We start from the raw sequence: 6,174 nt of genomic DNA on the forward strand, positions 1-6,174 counted from the left end.
ACACGAAGTAAAAGACTTCTCGGGGCGGTCACATCCAGGAGCGCGTCCATTCACCTCTGCCCGCCCTTCTCCCCCTCCAGCGGAGAGCAGCCGCCGCGGGAGCGCACGGACTCACCGCTCTTTATTAAACCTTCGGGGAATAACTAAATAACCCTCGGGGAGAGCCCTCAGACCCGCAGCCGCCGGTCGGGGGGGTGCTGAGGTATCTCACCGCCCTCCAGCCGCCCCTACACCGGCACTGCCCCCCGGCAGCCTGGGCGCTGATCCCTCCTGCGGGCAAAGAGCGCTCCCCCTCCTCCCACCCTTGCCTTGTCTTGCCCTGCCCTGCCTTGTCCTGCCTTGTCCTGCCCTCACCTCCACGGCGGCCGCCGGGTCCCTCGGCGGGGGGGGGGGGGGGCGCCGCTCGCCCCCGCCCGCAGCGCGCGTGTGCCCGTGTGGCGAGCGGCGGGAGCGCGCGTGCGCGCGGCACCGCCCCCCTCTCCCCTCCCCTCCCCGCCCCGTCCCGAGAGCGCGCCCGGCGGCCGGCGCGCGGCTCGCTCTGCGCATGCGCGCGGGGCGGGGCCGCGCCTCCTCTGAGAGGGCGTTGGTGGGCGGGGCATCGGGGGGGGGGGGGGGGGGGGATCGGGGGGGTGGTGGGCGGGGCATCGGGGGGGGGGGGGGCGGGGCCCGGGGGGCGGGGCGGCTCCGGCGGATTGGGATCTTCTCCTTGTTGGAATCGTAGCATCGGTTTGGTTGGAAAAGCCCTCTTGAGGTCATCGAGTCCAGCTTACGACGGACGCCACCGTGCCAACCAGTCCAGTCTCTCCAGGACTCCACCCCGTCCCTGACCAGCCCGTTCTGATGTCTTTACAGAGAGGGTAATCAGCCATTGGAATGGGCTGCCCAGGGAAGTGGTGGATTCTCCGTTCCTGGAGGTTTTTAAGACGAGGCTGGACGTGGCACTTAGTGCACTTAGGTCTAGCAACTGTGGTGGTAGTGGATCACGGGTTGGACTTGATGATCTCAGAGGTCCTTTCCAACCCATCTGATTCTATGATTCTATGATTCTATGATTCTATGATTCTATGAATCTATGATTCTATGATTCTATGATTCTAATCAGCCCTTCTGTGAAGAAGTTCCTCCTAATGTTCAACCTACACCTGCCTTGGGGCAGCCTAAGACTATGTACCTTTGTCCTGTCACTGGATGCTTGGAGAAGAGACCAACCCTCACCTGGCTGCAACCTCCTTTCAGGGAGTTGTAGAGAGAAATAAGGTCTCCCCTGGCTCAAACAGCCAGAGGGGCAGCAGTGTAAAAGCAGCGTGGCAAAGACAAGCATTCTACTCAAATGCTTTAAAAAATATTTTTAAATAAGTACTACTGAATCAGGCTTTTAATTTTGCCAGGTTTATCCCTTTTCAGGTTGGTTTTATTGCCTGCCAATATATCTGTCTGGAAAAACCATCAGGTTCTCTTCCCCACAGAGACACAAGGCACCTGCTCTGCACACGAGCTCCAAGAGAAAAAGGGCTCACTAATAGCAGAAACCTTGCTTTGGAGTTTGCAGATGAGCCCTTCTTTCAGTTTTACAAAGAGAAGCTCTGATCCACTTCTCAGGTGTTAAAAAGGCTCAAGAAGAGGACGTTGTCAGTAGTATTTCCCACCATAAAGCTGAGCAGGAAGGTGGATTCATTTGTGCAGAAGATGGCAAGAAATAGCTCTTTTCCGTATCAACTCAGATTGACATTTTATAAGGTTATTCTCAGTTTGGGTGGCATTTCAGTTCTCTGATCATTTTAGTAGAATAAATGAAAATATGTAAACTTGGTAAATTTACACTTTGTATTAAAAAGAAAAAAAGAGCAGATCAAAATCAAGTCCAAGAAGAATTCCTGTGAGACAATACTCCCTACCTTGTTTGTGATACAGTATCTTTTCCATAAGGATTTTGAACATCCATGGAGATACTGGCTTTGCTGGGAAGGGGGACATGTTGATGGCTAGAGACTTCAAGCATTGCTACACTGCGTGGCAATGTGGGAAACTTTGAAACAAAACCTGAATACGGCTGTAAAAAAATCAAAGTAAATTGCAAGTTACCCAGTTGCCAAGACTTCCAAAGTCATATATAGATGCTCTAACTCATTTTAGTTTGCATTTGTGAAGATCTGGGAATTTGCACACAGTGTTAACCCATTTCAACTGGGAGATGGGAACTGCCAAATGGCAAAGAGCCTGTAGGACTACAGATGGCAAAGGGATATAGCTCTTTCCACCCACAGCACACCAGAAACCATCTTGCCATGAAGTTGCCATGAAGCAAGAGCAAATTCTTTTAGCTACGCTGGCCCAAATCTTTCAACTCTGCTGCCACATTTAGGGTCAATAACTTGTTGATATTTTCTGGGTGTTTTTTCCCCCAAAGCTGTTCAGTTCTGCTAGTGTTGGCTGGCTCAAGTTGAAACACAAACTTCAGCTTAGCTGATGAATTACAGTTTTAACCCATGAGCATCCCAGCATTGTATAGTTTCTGTCTGGACACGCAGCTTGGTACCCACAACTCTCAAAGCCACGAGCTCAGCAAATCTAAGGCAAGATAAGACATATGCTACCTGCTCTTGCTGCCTTCTCTGCCAAGGGGCCAGGAAGATGCACCCCAGTTTGAGAGCTGCCCATTTCTCACCTGGTTTCAAAGGAAACAGCTCAGAAGCAGAGACAGCTGAAGCCCACAGGTCACAAAAGAGGATGAAAATCAGTGGTATCTTTGTGGTATGCTTTTCCAGGATGAAAGCATGCTTTGTTCTCTCCACCAGCTTGGCAGCAGTATAAACAGTAGAAGCACTGAAGCCTGGTTTCCTAGGGATGCACTTGTGTGTGTGTTGGTGCAGTGCTCTGATGTCCAACAAGGTGCAAGCCCAGGTGAATATTTCTCCACAGCAAAACCCCTCCCAGCAGCTGTTCCCCACAGGAATCTCTGGTAGCCCATCCAGGCTGGGGACACTCCTGTTTCCCTCTTCCCTCAGGGAGGGCATTAGTAGTCTTTGTGCTCCACTACCTGCCCACCTGTTTCCACAACACATCAAAACCTTCTATCCTTGAAGGGTTCAGGACTTATGCCTGCACATCTTCCCTTCTTCTGTTCCACTTGAATAGAAGTAAAGGGTAGACTGCAAGAGTAGCCCAAATCCATGCCACCACATTCAGACTCTCAACATCGAGGCCTGTATCAGTTCAGGGGAGGTCATCTCAAAATCTGGTAAAGTGTTTTCAAACTGAATTCATCATGATTTTTAATTCCCACCCCTCGCTCCTTGAATCACCTTTCTCCACTTGGTTAAATGGCTCTTACACAGCACAACATCTTCTGCCTGTGAAAGCAGGATCTGTTCTCAAAGCAAGGTGTATACACTTGAGTTGTTGTTTTTCTGTCCCTTTTGTTACTTGCAAGATAACCCAGCTGCACAATACACTTAACCAGAGGTCAAATCTTTTTTCAGTCTAGTCTGTTATAAAGCAGGAGGGGGAAAAAAAATATTTTGTTCTAAATTTTGTAGTTTTTAGTAGAATAGGCATGGTATTTCTAGGAAATGTTTATGCTAATATTTCAGTCCCATGAAAAATGAAGAAGAAAGCACCTCCTCAAACAGTATAATTGGTTCATTAACTACAATAAGTAATTCTTCCACATGACTTTTACTTTTATTTTTTAATAGCTTTGCAAGTACTTGTCTGCTTTTTACTCATGCAGCAGAGAAGAGAAGGAGCCATCTGTCCTGGCCATTTGGCAAAATAAGAAGTAATTTCCAAAGCCAGTTTTGATTTAGCAGTGTTACAAATGGATCACAGTACTTTGGCCTCTGTTTTACTACTGAAATTATTTCGAGCCTTGGCTAGAATTATTCTGCTCTTATCTGCCCACAGCCAAGCACCTGAAACAATATTTAAGCACCTGCAATCTAGTCTGCTTTTCAGGACACACAGCATGTACTGTTCCCTCTGTTGTTCAAGGAATTTGTACAGGCTCAGTTCTCTGAAAATTTAGGCAATTAAACCCAGAGAGAGGCTTATGCAATCACATTTTCCAGGATCAAGCATCTGTGTCATTCTTTTGTGAATGTCCCTTCTCCACCCCTACTCCGTGCCCTAAAAAATAGCCAAAAAAAGAGATAAAGCACTGTTTCTTGCAGAAAACCTTATGATTCATTATCAGTAGCGTGGGATATCTATACCTCTAGAGACCATGTTTCAGTGTTCTGGCAAAGCTGTTCACAGCAGGGGACAGGGAAAAATTCTCAAAATGGACATTAAAATTTTCCATGTGGATGTGAATACCAGGCTGAAAGCTGCTTTTCCTGCAGCCAAATCCATGAGGAGTACTTGCACCTTCACACAGTGCCATCCTGCTGCCCACTGAGACTGAGATCCTGGACTGACTCTGTTTAATGGAGAGCCTGAGTAACATGGGACCTGGAAAACATGTGGCCTTCTGGAGACCCAAAAACCAAACCTTCTGCAAGCAAGCAGAAAAATGCTTGTGTCCACTGTGCAAGCTGATCATTAGAGGCTGTTACTGTGCACCCCTGAACTGCCCCATATACCCCAATCAGCTTCTCAGCAGCAGCAGTGACTCCTACCAGTCCAGACTGCATTTCATCCTCAACAGTTCCTCACTGGACAACAGGTGTGAGATCTGGTGACGTTTACACATGGTGTTTGGATGATATATTCTTATTAGAACGAACAAGGCAAAGCTGTCTCGTGCCCTTGGGTTCCTGGGGATATTACTCAGATGAGTAACCTCTTTGGCCAAAGTTCTGGATGCTGCAGTTTTATCCTATGACACTGTGCATGCTACATCTATCTGAGATGTCTAGAGGTTTAGGCAGTATTTGTACATGGATAAAAGTCTTGGGGATGGGCAACACTTCAGAAAGTCCATCTGACAAGAGAAGGTTGATATCTTCCATCCTACCAAACTGGGTTCCTCAGACATGAGAGATGTTGCTGTACAAGTGATCAGAACAGAAGAGGGAGGCTCTCAGAGTCTTTCCTCATGCGCTTGTGCAAGAGAAGAGAATTCTTTAATCCTCCTATTGCTATGGGCTGGTTACAAGATCGTAAGTCACAGACATAAGTGTCTCTGAGTTGTAATGAATTTGGAAATTATAGCACAAAAAGGGTGTCTTGGGGAGAAAATTGTTGTAACTGCTACAAACAAAAGTGGGAAGATGATTTTCCCTCTGAGTGGCGACATTTTCAAATGCAGAATCCCAGCTTCATTTCACTGCATTCCTGATCTACTTAGATGTTTATTTTTGCATCAGAGAGCAGTAATATCGAGCAGATTGCAAAGTCAAGCAAGAAAGACTTAGATGAGATGCTGGGGCTGCTGCTTCCAGCACAGACAAAATATTATCTGTGTTCCTAACAAAGGCAGTTATGAGTTCCAGGAGCAACCCAAGGACTGAAAAGAAAACAGGTCCTCAGAAATGAGCACAGTCACCAAACCAGCAGAACATTTCCCACAGCATTAGAAAACAAGACCTTCTGTAACATTATCTCCACCTGTATGCATCTACCAGAACCAGCACATCTTCCCTGCTACTTCAGGCTGGGACTGAGACCTTGTGTAATCTCAGTTCTTATTCCCCACGGTGCAAGTAAGAGTGGAGATTTCTGGTACTGCCTGAACCCTGCAAGATGAGTAGGGCTGTCCCCAAGGGAGGGAGACCACGAGTGCAGTGCTGGTCCTGCCCTCTAGCCCAGGGTGTCTACAGCAGTTTGCCCTGAGACTGCCAGCTCTCACATATGCTCACCTGACAGCCACATGAATGGATGGCAAAATGCTTACCTTGCTCTGTCATTAGAGCATAGCCCAAAGCAGTTGGTAACTGGCCTAGTGGATAATAAATATGAAATTAAAACAAAGAGGTCTGCCCCAGTATGGCAAACCCCATGTGGTACAGCTTCATTAAAGTTAATAATAAAATTGCTGCTGGAGGATTACCCAAATGGTGGCGAACCTTCTCCTTCCAAAACAGGCTGAAGAGTCACACAAGTTGAAGAATCCTGAAAATATGGATCCTCTTTCACGCCCTCACAATTATTGTTCCTGGCAGGATGATGCTGAATGCATACCACCACTTGCTGAATATGGAGCAACCTGTGCCCAGCAGCCAGCACCCGGACACA

The sequence above is a fragment of the Corapipo altera genome, unplaced genomic scaffold (genome assembly GCF_003945725.1).
Source record: "Corapipo altera isolate COAL_440 unplaced genomic scaffold, ASM394572v1 112, whole genome shotgun sequence".
Lineage (NCBI taxonomy): Eukaryota > Metazoa > Chordata > Aves > Passeriformes > Pipridae > Corapipo > Corapipo altera.